Genomic DNA, 26,612 nt, shown 5'->3' on the forward strand with positions numbered 1-26,612 from the left:
GTAGACTAGACCAAATAGTGTAGGACTGTAGAAAACAATTTCATTTTACCAAATCAATTCTAAAAGCTCTATGGAAACTAGCAGGGGATGTACTTCAAATAAGCCAGGACAGTAAGTTAGTAAAGAGAAACTGTTCAAAGTACTTGGCACAGCTTGGCAGGGGACCCAGAAGGAAGACTGGGATGACCCAACCAAGGAAGCCAACTTGAAATAAACAAAGATTGGCTAAGACCCAGAAGATAATAAGGGTGTGAAGTGTTTTAGGGCTTCCTGATAAAGAGCTTTAGAGCTGAGGGTGGCATTCTCTAGTATGAAGGAAAGTCTGTGTCTTCTTAGGATTTTGAATCTTATGGAGAATGAAAGCATCTCTTTCTGGTGATGTAAGGACTGGCCAGATGTCACTGGAACTGAAGTTTTCAGTACCTAATAATTTTTAAACACAGCACATGGTGTATACTTTAGATTTTATCATACAAAGATACTAAAGATATTATCATAGGATTCCAAAAGGGATATGTTTGGGGATGCTAATAAGATTATTGTCATTAGAGGGAAACAACAGCAGCTATTTTTACTACTTGCCATGACATTTGTTCATATAACATCTTGTATTTTCTAAATGCTTCCTTTTGGTTTTCCATGTCTTCCTAGCTAGACTGTAAGTTTCTGAAAAGCAGGTTCGCTCCCAGAACCTAAAGTAGTCCTGAATATTCTGTAACCAACATGCATTGCTATTTGTATCCATTCTCTTCTCTCTAGCCCCTGACCAGTGCCCTAATTTTTTTCTTATGTAGACCATTGCAACAGCCTTTTTACTGCTCTCCAAAATCTCACAATATATCTAGGAAGACATGGAAAACCAAAAGGAAACACTTAGATAACACAAGATGTTATACAAAGCAGATAACAAAAGTAACTGCTATCTTTTCCCTCTAAGACTGACATTTCCTCTATAGCTCTCGTTCCTTCTATCACTATCGCCTAAACTTCTATATTCTTTGAATTATAACTATTAAACTATATATTATATATGTGTGTACACATACACACACACACACACACACACATTGCCAACATAGATGGAGGGCTGGAAGGGCCAATGTTATATGTAAACACAGGGTCTTAAGTTTGTTTTTAGATTATAGTAGAGCAAATAGAAGTTAGGACAATGCAAAGTTTTAAGACTCCCTGAGTGGGTTGTGTAGAACCAGCAGGGTTCACACATGCCTAATAAAGTGTAATGAATTCCAATTAAAGTGTGATGTTGCAGAGTGGGGAAAGGAGGGAACCTTCAGCTTAGAAACAGAGAGTACCCCAACTTGCCTAAAAAAAGAATGTTTTTTAGGAAAGTAGGAAGATTTGAGAGAAAAGAGGGAAACAGGGATGGGGGGAGGAAAGGGGCAGACCTCAAGGGCACAGTCAGTCCTCTGGCAGAGTCCCAGGACTGCAAGGGGCTCAGAGTGCACAGTAGGCTTAATCTAGATAGAAGCGGAGATAAGGTGCTGGGCGGTCTAAATCCTAGACCAGAAAGAAGAGGCTAAAAGAAAACAGGAACAAAAATCCTCTTTGGGGGGCCAGGTAAAAGGGTTGGAAATAATGGGAAAATTTTACTTTTATAAAAGGAATATTTTACTTTTATACAAAATCCTGAAGAACAACAGACCTAGTTAAGGTTAGGAAAGTCCCATAATTAGAAAGAAGTCTTCCGCAGGACTTCTTAAGTTTTAGTGTGCAGATGAATTACCTGGGGATCTTGTTAAAATGCAAATTAGGATACAGTTGGGCTGGGGTGGAGCCCAAGAGTCTGCATTCTAACAAGTTCCCAGGTGGAGCTATATTGCTTTGAGTAGCAAGAATTTATGGTATTAAACATGAGCATTTAAAGCATTTTTATAAAAGAAATAGATCAGTGAATCAGTATAGAGATCTTCCCAATATAGAGAGATCCCAATATAGAGATCTTCTGTGGGTTTATCAAAGACTTTAATTATGAAATTATCCTCCCTTTTACCTTTAGTTGAGGGCAATGAAGACATTTTTTTTTTTATTGGAGTAAAATTGCTTTACAATGTGTTAGTTTCTGCTGTAAATGAAGACATATTAAGATGAAAAGAGGGAATACAGTGCCTCAGTTCAAACCAATAATAACATATTTGAGAACATAATTATTGCTAGATGTCTATAAATAACAAGATAACTACCTGTGTTGGTTACAGGTAGTATATCTGCATGTGAAAGTGCCCCAAAGAACTTTCTGTGATGAAAGAAATGTTCTCTATCTGAACTGTCCAATATAGTAGCCACTAACCATCTGTGGCTATTGAGTACTTGAAATGTAGCTAGTATAACTGAGCAGTAAATTTTTAATCTTATTGAATTTAATTAATTTAAATTGAAACAGCCACGTATGGCTAGTAGCTTCCATGATCATCAAAGCTGCTGGGATCACCAAAAGACAATCAGATGTTTTTGCCTTCTGATGGAAGTAGTCTTCCTATCAAGGCTCTAGAATTAGCTACCAATCTGCAAAGGAGACCCCAGAAGTGTTCAGATCACATTCTGAGAACTGATAGTATAAGAGAATTTACAACCTGACGCCCACAGAAGGCAGTTGATAAAACAGCCAGGGAATTCAATACTCCCTTTATCTAAAGGAGAGTTCTCCTGCCAAGTCATCATCTACAGTAATACTGACTTGAAATAGAAAGAATATCCCACGAAGGATTCTGCCTTTGAAAAGTTCCATATAATACACATAAACACACACATATGCGGCCTTTTGAAGGAGAAATTTTTTTTTTTTTAAGTTTTTGACCATGCCAGATGGCATGTGGGATCTCAGTTCCCCGACCATGGATGGAACCTGCATCCCCTGCATTGGAAGTGCAGAGTCTTAACCACTGAACATCCAGAGAAGTCCCATGAAGGAGAAAATTTGAGTTTCACCTCTAGCTACATCCTCACTAACGTGTGACCTCTGGCAAGTCACCTAACCTCTCTAATCTTCAGTTCTAATTCTCTCTGTAAATTGGAGTTGATAATACCTAGTGGGCAAGGGTGTTAGGAAGGTAAGTTCTTGAAGGACACTGTAAGTTTTAAAGCCCTATGCAATGGCTAATTATTTATTACTCACTAAAAGGGAAGTGAAATGCCATATTTAAAACAGAATCCAAGGAACTGCTCAGACTCTTTTGTTGTACTGAACTTGTGTTGCATGCACATGACCTTGGAAATGTTATGTAACGCATATTCAATCCTTCATTTTTGTTGTAACGGGGTGTAACCTTCAAGGAACGGGCATTCCAAAGCCATTTGGGAGAATGATGGTAAGGGAGGAGTGCTTTATTTAGTAGTGTGGGGCCTGGTAAGCATCCTCCCTGCTAAGATTATACTGAAAGGAAAGGAAATCGCAGACGGCTCATTTCCCTTGTACTGGTTGTAATCTTGTGGAAACTTCCTGTAAAAGGCAGTTATAGCATTAAACGTAAACTGATTTCACACTCGCCGGATACTACCAGGGCAACAATTGCGGTCCTTTGGGAGAAAAATAAAATAGCATACTTATCCTTTAATACTTTGTATTAGTTTGGAAGAACATAGAAACCCTAGTGATGGAGAAACAGACTCATGCCAGAGGCAAGGAAACTATTTAGAAACATGGTTACCATTTAGTAATTCCACTGAGAGGCAGAGCTCATTAGCCAAGAGACTGGTTACACTAAAAAAAAAAAGCACAAAAAACCCAAAAATACCCCAAAACATTCATTAAACAAAGTACAGCATGAAGAAAGAGTCCCCTTTGATCTAGGTACACATTAAATACAGTTTTAAAACACAAAATACAAAATTTTAATAACATCTGCTAAGGGGTAATGTTAAGAGTAAGTTTAGAAATAGAAATGTGTACATATATTTTATGTACTGTTAGAACCTCAAATGTTGGCATGGCTGTCTCCTTTTGGCTTTGCAAGAATACAAATATCTGCTGAGAGCTTATTAGTGCAAGGGACAGAGTGTGTGAAATGCTGAACTGCAGCAGTGTTGAAGTCACAATAGGAAGCCGGAAGGGACTCCTGATTTCCATCACAGTGTCAGTCAACACAGCATCATTTTCATACATACATAAGGCCTTTGCATAATATTTGAAAAGCCTCCATTACTTGAAACCACTGCTAAAGAGAACAGCAAAAATATGAAATGCAGCCTCTGCCTTCAAGCCACTTAAACATGAACTCAAAAAAGTTGATTAGGAAAAGAGAGAGAGAGAGAGAGAGAGGATTATCAATACAAGTATAAAACAGTGAAGGCAAAAAAAAAAAAAAAAGAATTTGTTGAAGACAAATTCTGAGTACATAAGAAAGATAATCAGTATGGACCAAGTGGTCTGGAAAGAGGGAGAAAGCCTTGGAGTGCTACATGCCATCTGTCAGTGACTCCATGAAAACAGGCTACCTTTGCTATGCTTGTGAACCCTGGTCTGACACACACATAGAACCCAGAACACATTTGTACCTTAATTTTCATGGCATCCTATACTGGCAACTAGCTGGCAATTGTGCTGTTGGTTCTTGCATGCTTTTGATAATTAATCATCTATAACAGGTTAAGTGGCTGTGGCTAATTCCTAAAGCTGAGGACAATAGTACTGAGAGCCACCTGTGAGCACCAGCAATTGTGACCAGCCTCTTTCCTAAGACCCACCTGAGAAAACACAACTGAGCAAATACAAGTGTCCCGTGCCCTGCTGACCCCTGACATGGCCATAGAATCCTTCCTGACTAGTGCTCACTGGTAGCTATACCAGCTGAATGAAGTTGGAACTTGGGTGAAATTGTGATCTATATCTTCTCATGTGGCTTATCAAGTTTTACTGGATCTACCTTCCCTAGCTAAACCAGCCCTTTGGCCTTGGCCAGTACCTACCTTAGTCTGAGATGTACTTTGGACTGCACTTTTTTGTGTTCTGCTGGAATGAGCTCTCAGGGATGTGTTCAGAGCTGGGATGACACAAATAGTTGCAAGGAAAGAGGGAGAAGCCTGTGAAGGGCTAAGAAGGATCTAGTACCTAGCATGCTTCTGAAAAAGCAGATTTCTTGGTCCCATTGCTGATCTGCTGATCACAATCTCTGGAGTGGCGCCTAGGAATCTGCATTAAAGCAGTACTTGCAGTGTACTTAAAAAACCTTTTTATTATGGAAACTTTTAAATATATAAAATAGTACAGAATAAACAATCTTGTTTCATCTAAATCCCTACCTACTTCTCTCCACTCCTGACCCCACTGGATTATTTTGAAGCAAATCTTAGATATTATGTCATTCACTTGTAAATATTTCAGTATGTATTTCTGAAAGATAAGGACTTTCACAACACCACAACACCAATTTTTTATAATCATCAATTTCCACTTAGTGTACGTTTCTCCAATTATCTCAAATTTTATTTTTTTTTAAAATAGATTTTTTCTTTTTTTTTTAATTGAGGTATAGTTGTTTTACAATGTGTTAGTTTCTACTGTACAGCAAAGTGAAGTAGAGTTTCCTGTGCTATACAGCAGGTTCTTATTAGTTATCTATTTTATACATATTAGTGTATATATGTCGATCCCAATCTCCCAATTCATCCCACCTCCTCCCACCCTGCTTTCCCCCCGTGGTGTCCATATGTTTTTTCTCTACATCTGTGTCTCTATTTCTGCCTTGCAAACCGGTTCATCTGTACCAATTTTCTAAATTCCACATATTTGTGTTAATATATGATATTTGTTTTTCTTTCTTTTTATTTTTCTCTTTTCTTTTCACTTCACTCTATATAACTGTCTCTAGGTCCATCCATGTCTCTACAAATGACCCAATTTTGTTCCTTTTTATGGCTGAGAAATATTCCATTGTATATATGTACCACATCTTCTTTATCCATTCGTCTGTCAATGGGCATTTAGGTTGCTTCCATGACCTGGCTATTGTAAATAGTGCTGCAATGAACATTGGGGTGCATGTGTCTTTTTGAATTATGGTTTTCTTTGGGTATATGCCCAGTAGTGGGATTGCTGGGTCATATGGTAATTCTATTTTTAGTTTTTTAAGGAACCTCCATACTGTTCTTCATAGTAGCTGTACCAATTTACATTCCCACTAACAATGCAAGAGGGTTCCCTTTTCTCCACACCCTCTCCAGCATTTATTTGTAGATTTTCTGATGATGCCTATTCTAACCAGTGTGACATGATACCTCATTGTAGTTTTGCTTTGCATTTCTCTAATAACTAGTGATGTTGAGCACCTTTTCATGTCCCTTTTGGCCATATGTATGTCTTCTTTGGAGAAATGTCTATTTAGGTCTTCTGCCCATTTTTTGATGGGGTTGTTTCTTTTTTTGATATTGAGCTGCATGAACTGTTTATATATTTTGGAGATTAATCCTTTGTCCATTGATTTGTGTGCAAATATTTTCTCCCATTCTGAGGGTTGCCTTTTCTTCTTGTTTATAGTTTCCTTTGCTGTGCAAAAGCTTTTAAGTTTCATTAGGTCCCATTTATTTATTTTTGTTTTTATTTCCATTACCCTAGGAGGTGGGTCAAAAAAGATCTTGCGGTGATTTATGTCAAAGAGTATTCTTCCTATGTTTTCCTCTAAGAGTTTTATAGTGTCCAGTCTTACATTTAGGTCTTTAATCCATTTTGAGTTTATTTTTGTGTATGGTGTTAGGGAGTATTCTAATTTCATTCTTTTACATGTAGCTGTCCTGTTTTCCCAGCACCACTTACTGAAGAGACTGTCTTTTCTCCATTGTATATCCTTGCCTCCTTTGTCATAGATTAGTTGACCATAGGTGTGTGGGTTTACCTCTGAGCTTTCTATCCTGTTCCATTGATCTATATTTCTGTTTTTGTGTCAGTACCATATTGTCTTGATTACTATAGCTTTGTAGTATAGTCTGAAGTCAGGGAGTCTGATTCCTCCTCAAATTTTAAAATACTTGTTTAACTCAGGATCCAAATAAGGCATAACACACATTGCATTGTTGTTATGTCTCTTGTACCTCTTAAGGTCCAGACACTGGGATAGACCAGGGCAGCTGCTGATAGAAAGTCAGACTAGAAGACCCCTGGGCTCTGAGCTTCATTGTAGGACCATTTCTGATGGTTTCAGGGTAGAAGACTAAGAGCTCTGGCCATTCAAAGACAATTTTTCTTTTAAAGTTGGTAAGATCTTCAACAGCTGGGTGAGAGGAGAGAGCTACAAATACCCTTTAAAGAAGGGCACAAAATTGTCCTGAGAATGGCCTGGGGAACACCAAAGGCAGTGAATGGATGATGACTGTGTCTTGGTCATGGGACTGGGAGCGATTTGGAAAGCATCAATTCGAGCTGTTGATCATACCTTGTCCCTTTAGGTAAGCAATATGTGTACAAGTAGCCAGCACAGTGCCTTGCACACGACAGCCAAGATGGTTTTCATATCTTCTCTCAAAATTTGTAATTGATACTTTTCCTGATGCACTTGAACCTCAAACAGATATGAATTTTCTTCAAAAGAAAAGGAGGCCTTTGCAAGTGACCCAACTTTCCTTGTACTTACTTACCCATAATAACTCTGAGAGCTATGATTTATTGATGGCTTACTAGGGACCAGGCCATGTATCTAGCAAAAGTGGTACATGGAAGAAAACTGATGGTTATTTGTTGAATGGATGAACAAGGCTACTGAATGCTTTACATTGAACCTTCAGAGCAACTGCCACCACCTTGTCATGGAGTTTATTATTATCTCCGTTTTACCAAATCATGGTAAGAGTGACACATTGAGCTCCTAGTCTGTTCTAAGTGCTTTCTGTATATCATCACCTCATTAATCAGTACAGCATTTCTAGGAGTTAGGTACTATTATCCCCATTTACACAGGCACAGAGTTTAAGTAACTTGCCTGGAACACAAATTGTCTAGAACACAAATTACGACTGATGGAACTTGATTCAAATCTGAGCAGGCAAAGTGGTGAGTACTGGAAGGAGAGCAGGGTAGTACCAACACTCCCAGTTACAAGTTCTTTGCAGGAACAAGACCAAAAACGCAGGTTCAGAGGTAACCTCTGACTATGGAGGAGCCCCTTACCTCTTCCTTTCACCAACACTGCCCCTTCCTTGCTCTCAAAAAGGATAATTCTGCTTCAAGGCAGGAAGCAAGAGTTACATAAAGAAACCTCGCAAATCAACAGTACGGATTTTTGGGCAGACTGACTAAAACTCCTTCATTTATTCCTCAAACATTTATTAAACACCTACTATGTCCAAAACACTGTTAACAAGCTAGTGTAGAGCTCCCGAGAACAGTAATCCTGAAACTTTCTGGAGATGGCAAAAGAGGAGTGCTGGCTCGTTCGGGAGTTCTCCCACTTTCTTCTTCCTCAGGAATTGTTCTACCCCTCAAGGTGGCAGGAGCAGGAACCCTCATTCTCAGGTCTCACAAACCTGAGAATGAAGAGAAAGCACTGCACACAGAGCTAGACTGATATCTCGGGAGATGCGTCAGAAACCTGTGACTCAGTCCGCCAGGCCTGGTGATGTATAGGCTGGCTTTCTAGGTAGAGAAGAGATAATAGCATTTGCAGAGACAGGAGCTGAGTCTTCTGGTCCCGCAGACCCTAGACTCCGGCCCGCAACCCCAGCAGGTTTCTGTACAAAAACCTTTTGAACTGAATGCATACATTGTCCTCTAACAATGCAAACGCTGCAGCTGCCTATTGAATAATCGTCCCGCCTCCGTTTAGAGCAGTTCGTGCGTGCCACAGAGGCATCTTCTGCGCTATAGTTATGCAACCTCACTCGCAGCGGGAGTTATTTCCTGTGCTTCTGGCTGCGCCAGATTCATGTAACACGCCTACCCAGGGCTCAATGGAAGTCGTTCTCCATTAACAACCAGTCTAGCTTTCAGAGATGAATGCCCCGCACAGCATACCCCTTGCGCGGTAAGAATCCAAGGTATTAAAACTCTTTCTCGCTGTCCAACACACACACACACACACACACACACACACACACACACACACACACGCACACGCACTCTCTCTTACCCCCCCCTCTGTGTGCACGCAGCTAGGAGACTGCAGCAGTGCAACCAGAGGGACAGCAGGCGGAGCTCTCTTTGTACAGTCCCTCTCTCCAACCCCCACCAACTAAAGATGAACTCATGCCAATTCCATTCTTTGCAAGGAAAACACACACACACACACACACACAGAACACAGCAGCCTCCAGTTTCCTCCTGGAGCACACTGTCATTCTAGCCTCTCCGTTCAAACAACCCGGATATTCCAAAGCGAGTAACGGGGAGCATCGCGCCGCAACAATGCAACCTTCCGAGCTGCTCCCCGTGCAGCTCCCACCCCCGCCCCCTTTCGCGGCGTGCCAAGAGTTTGGAGCGCGCGCACGCACATGAGCGCGGTGCCTGCGTATCCCTCCGCCTCCCTCCTCCTCTCCCCGCTCGGAGGCTCGACAACGATTTGGGAAATGAAGGGAGGAGGGAACTACTTTCCTGAAACTTGCTATGCTGCACACGACTTCGAGTTGCAGTGATTCGCCCGGAGGCCGAAGCTTTTAGTCCTCCTACCCACACGCCCTCTCAGTCCGGGCACCCCGCTCGGCAAGCCCAGTCCGTACCCGCTCTGGCCCTCCGGGAAGCCGGCGTCCCGGAGAAATCACCAGGGACTACTTCGCCTCCTTCTCCCGCGGGCGCCCCCCGGTTCGGGCAGCGGCGGCGGCGGCGGAAGGAGCGGGCGGCGTGAGCGCTTCCGCCGCCCCCCTAGCGGCTCCCCTCTGGCGAGCGTGAGGAGCTGGCCCGCCGAGCTGCTGGTGGGCACTGGCTGGTGGGGGGTTCGCGGTCGCTCTCCTCGCTCTCCCGCCTCTTCTCGGGACCCTGCCCCTCGGGCGCGCCGCTCTTCTCCGGCCCGGGTGCGGACGATTGGTTCGCTCGCCCCTGCCTCACACGCGCCCCGTCGCCCCCTCCTCCCCCCTCTGGAGTCGTTCGGGCCGGAGCGTGTCTGGAGGAATCCGCCGCCGTGAGGCCCCTCGCCCGCTTCTGCTAGTCCCGAAGGACCGGCCCGGTCGCCGCCGGGGGCTGAGCGGGCAGCCGGCGGCGAGGCGGGAGATGGTGGGGTGGGCTCCGGCAGGACCGCGCCGCCGCCGCCCGGAGCCTGGGCTCGGCACCCCCCCGCCGGCCCCCACCGAGCGGAGCCCTGCTTCCTCCTCGCCGCATCCCTGAGGGAAGCGCCGCCTCTGCTCCTGGGTTCTCCGCCCGCCCGCCCGCCTGCTCGCTCCTTCCTGGCCGGACCCCGCCGCGCTCCACCCCAGTGGCCGGAGGAGCCGCTCTCCAGTCTGCCTTCACAACCCCCTTCCTTTTTTCCTTCGCTCCCAATCCTCCCCGGCCTCATCGGATCTCTTGGTTGGGCGCTGAGGCGGGGGAAGAGGCTGGGGTCGCCACGGCGGAGGTTGTCGCCGCCACCCCCCTGCGGGGGTGGCCGGGGTTCCCGGCTGGGGGGGCACCGTTCCGGGTGAGGCATCCACCATGGTGAGGCCCCTGAGCCGCTGCCCCCGCGCCCCCCCGGCCGCCGCTGCCTCCTGCCCCTCGGTGCTGCTGCTGCTCCTCCGCCTGCTGTTGCTCCTCCATCTCCAGATCGGATCACGGTGAGGGAAAGATGAGCGAGGAGACGGCGACTTCTGACAACGAGTAAGCACCTCACAGATCTAGATTACTTCCCCCCCACCCCCCATTCTTCCTCGGCACCTCCCCAGACCCCCTCGGAGACTTGGGTGTTTGCAGTCCTGGAGAGTTGAGTGCATTCTGTTCTGGAGGAAACATTTGATTTCCTTAGCCATTTTATTTAATGGCAGCAACCCCCGACCCCCACCCCCACCCCCAGTATTTAGTTGCTTTCTTCTGGGAGAAGGTATTGAATGTTGGGCTGGAGTTGGGCTGGAATGGCAATTGTATGTCCATGAGATGGAATAATGTAGATGGATGGAGTCGGGGTAGAAATAACCCCAGTGCCTGGAAGACCTCTGACCTGTCCTTTTTCACGTTAGCACACCAGTCAACATACCTTGAATATCCGTCCATACTCCTTTATAGCTATTTCACTTGGAAACTACTGTGTGGGAGCACCTCTTGCAGCAAACTGCTCTTGAATCTTAATTCGATGAGTCAGTGACTCTTAAATACCGATTAAGCCTCCCCCCCCCCCGCCCTTTTTAAACTTATGACCTGTAAGATTCTTGTAAAAAATGGGGCCAGGGAAACATTTTTATAATTTAATAGCATTAAGGACACCTGGAGTGTGGGAGATGTTGAACTATTCTATTTTGCCTTTGCGAATACTGGATTTGTCTTTATTAGCATAAAAGAATTTTATAGGCTAATTTTTATCTTTCAGCTATATTGAAACACACCGTTTACGTTGATTTAACACTGTTTACATTGCTGAACATGTTGATGACTTCATTCATTAACTTGTAGAGCGTCCCGGCTTAAGTTTTTGTTTATTTGGGCTGTCCTTATGTTTTCCAAACGAAATACTTTGCCTTTTAAATATTTTGCTTTAACATAACAGCTGACTGGAGGAATAATGGTGCGGCAACAGTTTCCTATTGAGACGGGGTTTAATTCCATGCGAATATTTGTGTCCGTTTTCTTGTAATTAAATTCAAGTTTTATCTTCGGAGGGTTGGAAATGGTTAAGTGAGTTAGGACTAGTCCTAGGACGCATTCCTTTAAGTAAAGTGCATTCCTCGGATCAGACCTTTCTGAGAAAACTTTAAAGTCCAAGGCCTAGGCTTGTTTAACATAAAATAGCTTGAGAAATGCCAAGCAGCGTCCCCCCACCCCTCAACACACTCTTCTGATGAGCGGGGGTGGGAGAAGGTGGATTGCTGCAGTGTCAGTGCAGTCTAGAAGCAGAAGTGGCCGCCATGTTCTCTCTCTTTTTGTGAATCGCCCTCATTTGCATAGCACACTCTTCATTCATAAAAAAATAATTAAACATCCATCACCTTGGACATCTTGAAAGGATTTCCCAAGAAAAAAATTCGAAGCTCAACTGTCTGTCTTCATGTAGATTTTTGAGTTCAGAAAGTAAGGAGAATTCGAAGTTATAGGTTAAATTCAAAAATAGACGCCCACACAAACAACTACCCCTGTTCTCAGAATGTTGACACAGTTATGTGGGAAATATCAGTTCGGGGAGGTGCTGGGATCACGTGATCGCCTCCATTCATAAAATACCTGGCTGTCCATTCACAGTGCAGTACACTGTCTCACTGCCTTCCGCAGATTAGAGCTACTTTGAGAGAGATCAAGAAGTATCTCAGCGCTTAGTTAGGAGAAAAACTGCTAAAAATCCGAACAGAATGACGATAATTTTTGCTGCCGTCTTCTTTTAAGAAAGTAGCCTGGATTAAAATGTCAAGTTCTATTTTGGAGATGGGAGAGGACTAATTACTATATTTAAAATAAAATATTGAATACCTCCTTTTTGGGTGCAGCTAATTAGAAACGCTAATATGGGAATGTGAATTGACACACCTGTGAAATACAGTTTTTAAGTGAGCTCTTTTTCAAATACTTGTCATGGACAAATTGAGAGTACAGGTTTTTCGGTGTAGTGATTATCAGTGGATGATACCACTTTTACACTAAAAATGAATAAATATTCCCGGTGGTTTAAGTCCAAAGATTTTGATATTTGAAACACCTAAGGGCAATATTTACTGGTAGGATTGCCTTTTAAAAAAAAATTTTTTTTAATGTATTTAGTATGGGACAGTTTGGAAATTATCTCACTCACCCAGACTTTTAGAATTCTGTTTTCACAAATTTATCCTGGTTTATTAGTAAATTTTTCCCTACTAGGGGCTTTGTTATGTTAATTTTGGTAGGTCAAGAATAATATGTTTTAGCGTATAATTTTTTGCCATGAGATGTTAACTCTTCATGGGGACAAACTCTTGGAGGTGTTACTTTAAAATTTTTTTTATTTTAGAAAGTGATGTGTTCATCTGATAATCAGTTTTATTACAGCCCGCATTGTTTGTGTAATAGCTAAATCACAAAGAGTGAACTTCTTCGGAATGTAGACTTTATCCCGATAACTTACATATTTCATCTTTCATATATATATAGTAATGTTTTGAAACGGCAATTTATTATATACAATCATACATATTATGAAGAAACAAGAGAGATATTGTAGATGCCCTTACAGCCTTAGCATAGTTTAAAACTGCCCTGTAATATGGATTTTATTTGGGCCTTATGTTTATTTTTTCCTTTTGCTTTTCTCTCTTTTTTTAAATCCACAATCAAAAGGTATTTACTTAAAGTAGAGACTGTTCTTAACACTCGAATGTTTTTCCACCTGATTTCGACCTTTAAAAAGAGTGAAAATCACCAATATCTTGGCAAACTGTTAACCTTTTCTAGATAGCCATTGTGGTAAAATCCAGTAAGGCCTCTAGAGGCCTCATTGTGAAATCCTCTAGTACATGCTTATTTGAAATTAGAGTTCTGTGTAGAGAGAGAAATAGTTCTCAGAGGTTGACTGTGGGTATATAATTAATCAAGAATTACTGAAGGATCATATTATAAGTCTGTAACACTTTGTCTTATGCAGTGCCAAACTTGGGGAAGGGTTGGTGAAAGTCTGCTTTTCTTCTCTGACCTTCAGTAGGAACTGGAACTGCATTAAAAGTGCCATTAAAAAAAAAAAAAATTCCTCCATGCAAGAGTAATAGTTCATTTCAAATAATGTACAAAATGGTCTTTAAAGTAAGTAATTATTTATTAAACAAATATTTATTTGTTTAATAAGTCTTAACATTTGACATATAATCAAACTTTACCTTTTCTGTGATGTTGATGATGAATCATATTCATTTATTGGATTTTTACCATGTGCCAAGAATAAAAATATGTGATAAATGCTTTACACATGTATTATGTAATTTATGTATATACATGTAGCTTCAACAGAGTAGAATTGCATAGTAGGTACTATCATATCTTAATATATTGTGAACATTTTCCTGTGTCATTAAATATTTCCTAAAACATAATTTTTAATGCCTACATTATATTCACTGTATAACATATATTAGTTTTAATCAGTCTACTATGTCTCTTGTTTCTGAACAATGCTGCATTTGATCCTGAGTTCTGACTTCATCCAAATTTATTACTTTTTCCTTGAAATAGTCTAGGAGTGGAGTAAAAGATGCAAATTTTAAGTTGTTTTATTTTTTCTGCTAAATTGCCCTCTAGAAAAGAAACAGTGTGTGAGAGTGCTTATGCCTTGAAATGTCTGTCCAGTTCTCTTTGAAAAAAATTTTGCCAATTTTGAAGGTGGAAGTGAGATCATGTTCCTACTTTTAAGATGTGATGGATAATAAAATAAAATTGAGTTTTCAAAAAACTTGTTAGGTTGTTTTGGGGCAATTGGACTGTTTTTAAATATAAGCAGAATTAAAATGATCATACAAAAGGCATCTGCAGATAACTTAACTCTTACCAACTTTTATGCAGTATGGTATAATATAAAGAGCATTGGGCTTGGAATTGGGAGATGCATTTCTGTCCTCACTGTCACTAATTTATTCTGTGATTCTGGGCAAGTGACAGCCTTTGTGGCCCTCAGTTTGCTCACTTTTAAATCAAGGAATTTGAACTAAGCATCATTATGGGCCCTTCTTGTGCTAAATTACCCTAAAGTAATACAGTGATAGACACATTGCAAGTCACTAGACTTGTAACATACATATTTGTTAATTGGTCAGTTTTATTAGGTTGTTGATTTTGACATATTTAAGCAACTAAAAGAGTTCCAGTAGAGATCTTGTAGTATTATGAAGTAGAAGCATGAATTTTGAAGAAACAAGATAAATTTGGAAACAGTTGGTGCATTCATAATCTTTTAAGACTTTCTCATTTTGAGCTTAATTTAATAGCCATGTGTCTTTGATAATATATATACATCACAGATGGAGAACTTTGTAGTGCTCTTTTTTTTTTCTTTTAAATAAATATGGTCTCTGGATGAATAAGTAAACAAAAGGCTATTGGGCTTAAACATCAATTTGAGTGGTTCTGAGAGGAATATATTAACAAGATACCAGCCCTCATGCTTTACTTACTGGCCTAGAAGTGTCAAAAGTAAATCTTCTCATTTGGTTATTCATACAAATTATGTTAATCTAATACTAAAGGATAATTTCACATTTATTCAGTGCAACAAATTAACTCAATGAATTTTTTCATTCTTTAACATTTAAGTTGAATTTGCTGTTTATCTCAAGTTGTGTGTCATAGCTGCATCTGATTTTAGAGTCCAGTACCAAAGTTACTACAAATCCCCAAGATGTTGTTTTTGTGGCACTCAGAATGGTTTGAAATGGAAAACAGACAAACTTATTGGTGTATTTTTGTTTAAACATAGTTCATTATTTTTGCTAAAGCATAGTTTATTAGTAATGGATCTCAGACTGAGGTGTTAAATTGATTTAGACATAAGAGTCTTAGAATTCAGAGTGTTTTTACTAATCTCTAACTGAAACTTGTTTACTTTCATAATTGAAGAAAATACCAGCAAAGCATAGCAGCATCAGAGGTACTTGCGACAGCAACTGTATTAGTTTCCTAGGGCTGCTGTAACAAAGTACCACGTGTGTGTCATGCCCATCTTCTCATAAGGACACTACTGGATTAGGAGCACACTCAACTCCAGTATGACCTTCTCTTAACTAATTACATCTGCAGTGACCCTCTTTCCAAATAAGGTCACATTCTGGGGTACTGGGGGTTAGGACCCAACATCTTTTTTGGAGAGATTCAATTCAACGCATAACACCAATAGAAATCAGATTTTTTTCTTTCTTACAGTACAATTGCTGTTCAGTTGTTACAGATACCTTGAAATAGCACTTACGGTCATCACTAGTTTGAAATTATTATAGTTATTAAGCCATTGCTAGAGCTTGTATTTTAATATGTTAGTACAAAAACATTACTATATCAAAATTAATATTTTACTATATGTGCTGCCAAAGCAAGCACCAAAATTAAAAATATTTTGATAATTATTTCAATATAATTGATTTCTTTTGTAATTTTATGTAGTTTGTTTTAAGCCTTTAATATTCTGAGAAAGGGGGCCATTGGCTTCACCAGACTGCCGAAGAGGTCCATGGCACAAAAAGCTAAATTCTCCCGCTATGACTGAGGCCCTAAAGACTGAACCCAAAGATAGAGATTATAAAATAGGAAGATTAAGAAACACAGACGATAAGATGAACAAGTCCAAGTTACAGCTAAGGGTTGCAAAAGAAGAGGTAATGGAGAGGAAATATTGAGAGATACTGTCTGAGAATTTTCAAAAAGTAGCAAATTAAACCCAATTCAGTGAACTAAAAACAACAAAGCCTCACAGTAAAACCGAGTTTATCGTGAGATTGCAAAAATGTCAACATGAGAAAATCAATGTAGTTTGTCACATTTGAAGATTAAGGAAGAGAAATGATACAGTCTTAAATGCCAGATTGTCATTCAGTCTCTGCTTATAATATGGAAGTGAATATCCATAATTTATAGATTTATAATTGTTCATAAATATGGATTTATATTATTTTTCTGCTTCCTAGAAGATTTAGACTTTTAATTTTTCTGATTTAAAATGAGAGTGTTGGATTTTATCAACTTCTGGTGTTGCTTTTAGTTCAAGAATCCTAAGTGATTTTCTTTGTATTTCTGAAATCCACATTTAATCATTCATGTAGCTCATAAATACAGGATTGACTACATAAATTACTTTGCATCTGAAATTTTAAAATTACCTTGGAAGGCATTTTCTATGTTTAGAGTATGAAGAATAAGCTTTGGTAAATTTAAGAGTAATTGGAAATTAAATTTTAATCTAATATCAGTTTTATCATTTTATTTCTAAATGTTATCTGTAAAACAGGGAGTATAGTTTAGATAAAGGCCATTATGACTTGGAATGCAGAATGTAATTGGTCTCCTGGTAGTATATAATAGTACTGTTTCTTATGATTAGACACATTTTGTTTGTCTATTCCCTTGGTTAGAGATTACTTTCACAAATACACCGTATTTGTTAATGTGTTGGTATCCAGTAGTTGCATTACCGAAATTTAGATGGAATTTAGTGAAATGTGACTTTAATGCTGCTTTTTCAAAGTTATTGTAACTTTTACCACATCAGAATGTTAATGATTAACTTTGGCATAAAATCACCAAACATTTTTTACTGTTCTGTTGTGAATTACATTGATATTCTGAGATTGGGATTAGGGATCAGTTCTGGGTTTGCCCCCTTAGTAATATGTAAAAACATTTCAAAATTTTAGTTGCTGAATTATATATATGGATTTCTTAGTTTTTCTGGATTTTCTTCAAGAATTTCAGTTCAGTGACATTTGACTGCCTACTGGGCACTTGACTTTTCTTTAGCCCCGGAGATACAAAGGTAAGTAAAACCAGATAACTGCTTTCACTATCCAGCAAGGGAACTAGATCCCTCTGAAATGTGGTGAGTGCTCTGCTTATGAAGTTCTTCAAGGCTTAAGAAGAAAGTAATTCTACCTTTGGTGGGTGGCATAGTGGGAGTTGTATGAAGGAAGCCTTCAGAAAAGAGATGGCATTTAGGAGTCAGCCAGAGAAGAGGGCAATGGAAAGAGGAAGGGCATTCCAAGAAGATGGGAAAAAACCCCAAACAAGCATAAGTTATTTCAGTGGTCTAAACCAAACCTGCAGTATCTCCCAAGTATGCCTGTAGTTGAAGTGGAAAATTGACCAAGGAGAGTATTAAATAGTAATAGAAAAATGAATAGGGAGAATCAGGAGTGTTTTCAAGGGAGAGTGAGAAGAGACAACAAAAGAAAAATCTTGAGAGGTAGGAGAGAAAGTATTGAAGACAAAATGGGAAGTGATGAAGTGGAGACAGCAAAAAGTAAGATTACATAAATTTAGGGGGAAGTGTTAATAGTTGAGATTATTTGTTGGATGAGATGATGTCAGTAGTGGAGAGGAAGAGAAAAAGAGATTTAAGGAAAGGTGGGTAATTGGGAGAGCAAGGCCCAGGAAAGCGGAGTCTTGCAACTGTTGTACTGCTTGTGTCAGATACTGTTGTAGATTTAATCCTTCTAATGACCATGTGAGCCAAGTGTTATCCATAGTTTACAGATGAGATAACTGAGACTTAAGAGAGGTTTAGTAACTTGCCCACAGCCACGCAAGGGAGTAAGTGTTAGAACTGAGATTCAAATTGCACTGTATTTATACTACACTATATCTCATATATTTAATGGCCAGACTGGATTTTGAAGAAAAAAACTAAGTTTGAAGTGATAGGTAGACAAGTAGAAGTGACAGCTGTTTTGAGGGACTGCAAGTTTTGGTAAAGTTAAAGAGCATGTAGAGTGGAAGTGGGGAAAATCGAAAGATAGATTTTGATCAAAGAACACAGGCTCCAGAGTGATAACATATGAGGGAAGATTAAAGTAGAAACAGGTTGTTAAAAGTAGAGGAACCAGGATCTGTTAGGATATTTTAAAAGGTCACCACTGTGGCTGTTCAAGTTGCTGGGTTGGTATCAGAAGTTGAGGTGGAGAGGAGTCCTGAGCCAGCGCCAGTGTATTTTATAAGTGTGTATGATGAGCTGCTTAGAGTGGGAGTATGAATACTGACATCTGCCCCTGCAATTTAAAGAGACAGGAGTAAGGGTTTTGGGATTGGAAATTGAAAAGGAGTATGTCAAGGGGAGGAGGATAAGAAAAGGGAAGGGCTTAGCCTGGAGGAGTTGAGAGTATTGGAAATGAATAGGATCTCATGTAATAATGGTCCTACCAAGAATGAGGGGTGTTGGGAATTAGGAAATAGAGAGGAAGACAGACATATGAATAAATTATCCAGATTTGGATTTTATTAAAAACTTTGTTTTCTGAGAGGCTGATCAAGATGTTGACTGATTTTGTAGGGCTTTATCCAAATAAATTATATGTCTTTGACAGAATGTTTTGTATTTTTTGTGTACTCCAATCCTAATGTGGTTAGAAAGGCCTTTTCAAAACAAAATTCACTAATTAAATTTCTACAATTAACATGGTGTTCATAATTAACATGATCCTGTGGTTACTACTGACTGTCCCATTAAGACTTTGGCAAATCATGTAACCTGTCTTTGTGCTTGATTCTCCATCTGTAAAACCAGGATAACATGGCCCTACTTCAGAGCCATGTTAAGATAACACGTAACCTCCCCTCCCAATAACATTTTTTGATTAGAGATAAGAGAATATTAAAAATAACTTTTAGTTCTTGAGAAGAAAGGTACTATGTTCATGAAATAATCAGTGCTCATTTTCATTTAGCCCGAAGGTAGGGTTACTTTTAAAAAAGGATTATTGATCTGCTGGAAGAATTGTATTTCAGTTTAAATGTTAAAAAGCTGCTTTTCAGAAAAACTTAAAATTTAAACATTCCAACAAGCAAAAACATAATTTAAATCTGTATTGTGAACATTTTTAAAGCAATTTTAATACCTGAGCACATTTTGGAAGTACATATGAGTAGATTTGATGTCTCTCCATCAATTTCAGGGAAAAGCCATCTTTCTCAGAGTCCAATGAAGGAGGTTTCAAATTATATGGAGGGAAAAAAATCTACTTTCATGGAAGAAGGGGAGAGGAATTTTTTTTTCAGGTTATTAAAGATTTAGACATTTAATTTTTCGCAGCTATAATCAACTAGGATCCCTGTTAATAGGTGAGAGAGGCTAGATCTGCTAGCTAGAAGTTCATTGCTTGTGGTTTAGTGCCGACTTTAATTTGGACAGCTAAAGATCTGTAAGCTTATGTTTAGTTCATTTTATAGTCATCAACAGCTAAAGGAAAAATTTGTTTATATTTTGATTTAGCCTGATGTTTAGAATTATTATTCTGAAACTGTATCACTTGTTAATTCAAAAATAACAGCCTTAGATGCGTAATTACTGAAACTTGGTTTACAAATCAAGATCTTGAATGAATGTAAATCAGGAACTTAAAAATACGATGATGAAAAATGTATATGCTTTTTCTCTTGAGAATTATTTGATCTAAAAATCCAAACTTAATTAACTTAGTAAAGGTTAAGAAAATATAGCAAATAACTTTAATAAGTAGCATATCAAATTAAGATATTCTTCAACTCTGCATTATGATTTTTTCAAAAAGGAAGGGGAGAGACAGGAGATGAATGAATAAGACAAGGTGACCTCTCTAATCATCTTAGTTTTCCTTAGCAGTTTTTTATCTTGATACTTCTGGAGAGAGCCAAACTTGGCTTCTAAGTCAGCCAAAAGAAAAAGAATGTATCTGATTTTATATAGACCCTATTATTGTTGAGTCTGAAACTGTGTAATGTGTACTAGGCCCCAGCATACATCAAATAAAAGTCGTTTGATTATGGCTAACTTCTAGTCCTATTTTTGCATTTACGCCGTTTCAGATAGATTTAGCTAGGTACTTAGGAGGAGGAAAACTGAGCTGAATCCTTTTAACTGACTCTTACTGTCTGAATGTTTGTTTCCCCACCAAACTCATGTTGAAATCCTAACCTCCAAAGACAATGGTATAATGAGGTGGGGCCTTTAGGAGGTGCTTAAATCATGAGGATGGAGGTTCCACAGAGATCCCTAGCCCCTTGCACCATGTGAAAAGTCCCTAGCTATGAACCAGGAAGAAGGCCTATACCCAGCCATGCTGGCACCTCGATCTTGAACTTGTCAGCCTCCAGAACTGTTAAAAATAAATTTCTGTTGTTTATTAGCTACCCAGTCTGTCGTATTTTGTTATTGCAACCTGAATGAACCAAGATGCTGACCTTTCTTTGTTTTGGGGAGGACAAGGAGCAATAATTACATCAAAGAAAGAACAAAATCAATTAAAAACCCAACATAGTTTTCAGTTGCTTCTAGTTCCATACAAATATATTTTACTTGTTTTAATAGTGTATGTATGAATATTTATTTTCACTGGATATACTTAAAGAATTTCTATGCTTATACATAGTTTTTTAGTAATCATTATTTTAATGCCTATAATAGTTCATCAGGTTGTACCATAAGTTTACATAGCTGTTTTCTTCTTAGTGAACACTTCAGGTGTCCAGCTCTTATAAGTAACATTGTAATGGGCATCCTTTCTGCATATAATTGTTTTATTTCTGTTCAATTAATTTCTTAGGATGAATTTACAGGAGTGAAATAATTATGTCAAAGAATATAAGTGGTTTTTTAAAAATTCTGGTTATGAAATGCTGCTTCCAAAAATTTGTATTTTCTCTGTTGTGGATTATTTATAAATGACATTCTCATATTTCTTAGATTCCATTTTTGTTCTTTAGTACCTTGCGGGTTTTTTTACATAGCTCCCAGTATGTAATTAAATGATAGATAATATTTGAGTTATTACCAGCATTGTCTTAAAATCATTTGATAGAATTAGTCTTCATAACAACTCTTTTAAGTGTTATTACTATTATTACCACCATTTACAAAGATGAGGAAGCTGGGGCTTAGGAAAGTTGAATAGCTTAGCAAAGATTACATAGCTGGTGAAGACTCCAAACCCTGTACCCTGAAACAGTAGCTTTTAAACTCTCGACTGTAACAGTAACAAATACTTTATACTGTTTGACAGTGTACATACATACATACATGCATTCATACACACACACACAAAACCTTTTGTAAAACAACTTAGACTTACTGTGATGACATAGGCTGACTTCTGTATTCTGTAGACTAGAATTATATATTACAGAATATTTTATTCTGTGTAAGAAGTTAATGCTGGTAAAGACCCTTGTAGTTAAAAGTACCCAGTTCTGAACTACAGTGCGTTATATGGGATATTGTCCTCTAAGGGTGTATCTCCTTATTGGTACCAAAGATTTACATTTATGTTCAGCTTATTATTTCATGAAGGAGATAATATGAAAAGGTATAGGATTCTCAGGGGGAGTGCATTTCAAGGTTGAGTTGTGAGGCATTGTAGGGGAATTCAGATTTGAATTGCTGTAACTAGATTATAGATAATAAGCCTTACGTCATTGCTTCTCAGATTTCTTTCGGGGCACCGAAGTGCCCCGAATGTTAAGGGAGTGTATCCCAAAGCAGCCTGTAAGATTGTATAATTATTTTGAAATCTAGTAAACTATCACAAAGATATCATGTGAATATTGCATTTTAATCAATAATAGAGTTGTATTTTCAATATGAAATGTTTTTAGTCATTTATATTAGGAAAAAAAGAACTCTTAACCATGCAGTCTTTACGTATTTATATCCTATGGCATTATATGTCTCTAACTTGTATGACACATTCCTGGGAGAATGTGTACTCTGGTGAGAGGCAGCATTTTGGGTACATTAGGGTGTTGCTCAAGGGTAAGTCATGATTGTGCACTGTAATTATAGCAGCTGCCATTTTCAAACAAAAAGTAGGAATGTATGAATCCAGCAAACATTAATAGAAACTTTTTGAAGTACAAAAACAATATAATCACATTGTAGAAAACTTGGAAGACAACTGGAAATTACTCATAGAAGAAATTTTCTTTTTTGCACTCATTAAAAGTTTTATAAAGGCAAGAAATATATAGGAAGGATTTGAAATTTAAAATTTGTTGTTTCTCTAAAAACGTCATGTAGATCATACGATTTATATAGATAGTGAATTACCTGGGTCAGAAAGAATAAAATTATGCTAATTGGCACACAGAGAAATCTGCAAAGCTGTGTAGAAAAGAAAGAAAAACTCAGGTTCTAGTCTCAGTTTTGCCATTTACTTATGTGACTTAGAGCAAATCTTCTAGTGTCTAAGCATCTGTGCTAATGAAGACAGTAATCTTTTCTCATCCATAAATTACTTTTTGCCTGAAAATTGTATAAAAATGGATTTATGTATGTATGATTTTTGATTTACTCACAGGGAAAGGTAGTGTTTTCTAGAGGATTGGGGGAAAAAAAAGAGAGGTAAGGCAGAAGGCAGAAAAAGAAAAGGTTCTAGCCAAACCTTAGGGAGAGGAGGAAAGCTGAGGAAAATGAACCTAAACCTCAGAATTGAAATGTCTGGGCCTGTTTGGGGAACTGAAGGGGATTGTACATCTAAGGAATATAGCTAAATTAAAGATTATATAACCTACATATTGAGAAGTAATGCAAAATATCTACATAGGTTATGTAACCTATATATCGAGAAGCTTTGCGAAATATCTACATAGTTAAAATCAAACTGTGTATTAAATGCACTGGAAAGTGCCCTTTTAAAATATTGTTTTCAGTAAAACAAGTTCACAAGAATGTTGAGAACCTGAAGTGGGATGGGGGAGATCCTAAACGCTTTAAAGTGATCAGGGGATGGTAAATGAGAATTGGTTATACAAGACCCACTGTTTTTGAAAGATAGTTACTGTTGATATTCTGTCCATTATTTGAGCATGCTTTCCTTATTTCTTTATTAATGAAGGTAAGGTAATTATAAGAGTTTTCATAAGCTCATATATTAAAGCAATGTTTGGTACACAATAAGCGCTATTTGCCAGTATGCCTTCAGATACGACTGCAGTCTCTTACCTTATTTTCTAAGTATTTAAGTCTTTTCCTCGGTTGAAGTAATAACCTTACTATCTTAGTTGGGGAGGGATTCCTGCCTGCTTTTGTACATCTCCAGCCTTTGAAATCATTATAAAGCAATTGTAGAAAATATATTTTTACCACTAGGTTTTAATTCACTGTCTCTCAGTTCTTTCCAAATGTTTCTATTACTTTATTGAAATACTTTTTTTTTTCCTCTGCTGAAATTTTCCTTATTTCCATTTGCTACCATTTGTGCCTTATCGGAGTTCTTTGAGAATCTAAAGCAGTGTTTCCAATAGAAGTTTCTGTGGTGAAGGAAATGTTCTGTTTGTGCTGTCCAGTATGATGCTCCTGTGTGGCTGTTTGGCTTATGAGTACTTGAAATGTGGCTTGAAGGACTGAGGAACTAAAATTTTAATTTAAATTGCCACATGCTAATGATTCCTTTATCAGATAGTGCATATCCTGAGTGTTTCTAACCCTTCAGGCCCAGCAAATTTTTGAAACCAATGACATGGTCTCTATTCAATCTTAGCCAGTTTGTTGAAAAAAATTCTAATCTTTTAAATAGGGGGATAGCTAGAGGAAGTGCAGCACTTTCCAAAGTATGGAACTTGCCCCTGGTATGTAAGGTAATTTCAGTTGTTTCACAGATGTGGCATTAAATTGACAGGTTACTCCTTTCTCAATACGTTTTGCATCTTAATTAAATTAAATTTTATTTTTTGTATGTTTGTTGTTTTTTTGTTTTGGCGGTACGCGGGCCTCTTACTGTTGTGGCCTCTCCCGTTGTGGAGCACAGGCTCCGGACGCGTAGGCTCAGCGGCCATGGCTCACGGGCCCAGCCGCTCCGCGGCATGTGGGATCTTCCCAGACCGGGGCACGAACCCGCGTCCCCTGCATCGGCAGGCGGACCCTCAACCACTGCGCCACCAGGGAAGCCGTGTTGTTGTTTTTTAATAAGGAAGGAGTGATGTCAACCTCAGTCTCTGGTAGATAAGCCAATACTGTTTGGCTTTTACTATATTAAATTTTATGGTTACCATCTATTTATGGCTTGTGATAGTTTTTTTTTTTTAATTGGCTGTTGTGATTAAAACCTTTCCTTTTAGGAACAACATTTTTTGGATAATATATATGGTACACATATAAAGCAAAAAAGTAATGAAGGTCATGACTATCAAAACAAAATTGAGTTTGTGACATACTGATCTAGTGGAAGGAGAATTGGATTGGTAGGGAATCAGGAGCCCTGCTGTGCCACTAGTTTGCTGAGCAGGTCTCTGTCTTTTCTAGGGATGGTTTCTGCTTTAGGAGGTGGGAAAGAGGTTGGTTTAGAGTGAGAAGAGATTTTAAATCTTAAAATGTGTTTTATTCTGTAATAAATTATACCATTTTAGATAGTAGCTAATGTGTATTAAGCATTTTGCTGCGTGTCAAACATGAATTATGTCATTTGACCCTTCATTCCAAAGCAGGTTACAATTAACTCTCAATTCTTTTTTAAAAAACCTTTGGTGCACAGAATTAGACTAATCATTATCTTGGTTCATACTGTCATCATTGGTCTATATATGGACCTTTGTAGTCTAGTAGTTTTACTTTTTTATTTAATTGACAAATACCCACTCACAGTACAATCCAAGAATCAGGACAGTGATGATTACTAAAATGTACCTATTGTGCTTCTGTTATATTCCTTTTATCTCTTCTTAGAGGTTACTCTATCCTGAGTTGTGTATTTACCATTTATTTCCTATTAAAAAAACTTTACCATATATATTTGAACTCTCTAAAAGGAATATACTTATGTAAATATCAACTCCTGAACTTGATTTTTTTTTACACTCAGTAATAGTAAGATGTGTCCATTCTTTTTGCTATAGTTTTTTGTTCATTTGCCCTGACGTATAAGATTCCATTGTGTGACATTACCACAATATAGACAATCTGTTGTCTAAGGATATTTGAGTTATTTTCAGTTATTTCCTATCATGAACATTACCACTGTGAACATGTTTGTAATATGCTTCTGATGCATATATGCTAAAGGTTCTCTTTAATATATATTTAGGAGTAAAATAGTTGGATTTAAGTTATGTTGTAAATTTTCAAGTTTATAAGGTAATGCCAAACTGTGTCCCCGCATAGTTCCAATTTGTACTCCTACTGGCAATGTAAGAGAATGGGTATAAAAACTGTATTTTTATAGCAGATAATGACATTTGCTAAAATTTTTTGATTGCTTACTATGTGCCAGACACTGTTCTCAGTGCTTATATGAATTAATAAATTCTTAAAATCCCACAACCATTCTATTGGGTACTGTTACATCCATTTTATAGATGAGGAAATTGAGGCATGATGAGGTTAGTTAGTAAATGACTGTTAGGATTCAAGCTTGGTTAGGTAGGGATGCAGAGTCCAGCCTCTGAAATGTTGTGATATTTTACGTCTCCAAATGCATATCTGTGCATTCACCTCTTTCCTTTTTCCCCTATCCCCATCAATTTCTTGGCCTTTATGTGCTTGTGATAGTGATATTCTTTCCTTATATTATTGTGTATTGTCCATTGTATAGTCTTCCTTTAAAAAGCAATTTCTTAGAAAACCTGAGTTTCCTAGAACAACTAAGATGGCTCAGATGATATCTAGCATTTTTGGCTCTAGTATTTTGTAATTTGACATAATCTCCTATATATTTCATAATTTCAGGGTAATCTTATTCACATTTTCTCTTTTTAAATATTAAAATGTGAAACAGTTTAGTGTACTTTATTTCACTGTATAATTTTATTTAAAGTTAATTCTTTATTTTTTAATAGAATCTTTTTAATCTATTAAGTAGTTAAAAAAAATTCTGGCGTGGACATGAATGTATACTCATCTCCACATAGGCTTTTGTATGTACATCTCTTGTACTGAATGAAATTG

Source organism: Grampus griseus, assembly GCF_964374135.1.
Source record: "Grampus griseus genome assembly, chromosome: 2".
NCBI classification, from domain to species: Eukaryota; Metazoa; Chordata; class Mammalia; order Artiodactyla; family Delphinidae; genus Grampus; species Grampus griseus.